Source organism: Eurypyga helias, unplaced genomic scaffold, assembly GCF_000690775.1.
Source record: "Eurypyga helias isolate BGI_N326 unplaced genomic scaffold, ASM69077v1 scaffold24175, whole genome shotgun sequence".
NCBI lineage: Eukaryota > Metazoa > Chordata > Aves > Eurypygiformes > Eurypygidae > Eurypyga > Eurypyga helias.
Window position 1 is genome coordinate 1,374 of NW_010251280.1, and position 279 is coordinate 1,652.

Genomic DNA, 279 nt, shown 5'->3' on the forward strand with positions numbered 1-279 from the left:
CCATCTGTATCAAAAAAAAATTAAAAAAAAAAAAAAAAAACCACAAACCAAAAAGAACACCCAGAAGAGCAAGCTTAACAGCAACTTCCGCTTATGCACCTCCTTGCTGGGGAAGGAAGGCAGGCACACCCCTCTGAGGTACCGCCTTATGTGGAGCTGAATAAAATGACCACCAAGAGTAGGTTCGCTCAATTTATTTTAAAATCACGGGATGTTTCTTACAAAAGAACATCATTCCATTCTGCACACTGCTCTCGAAGGATGGACACGTGGGCTAGC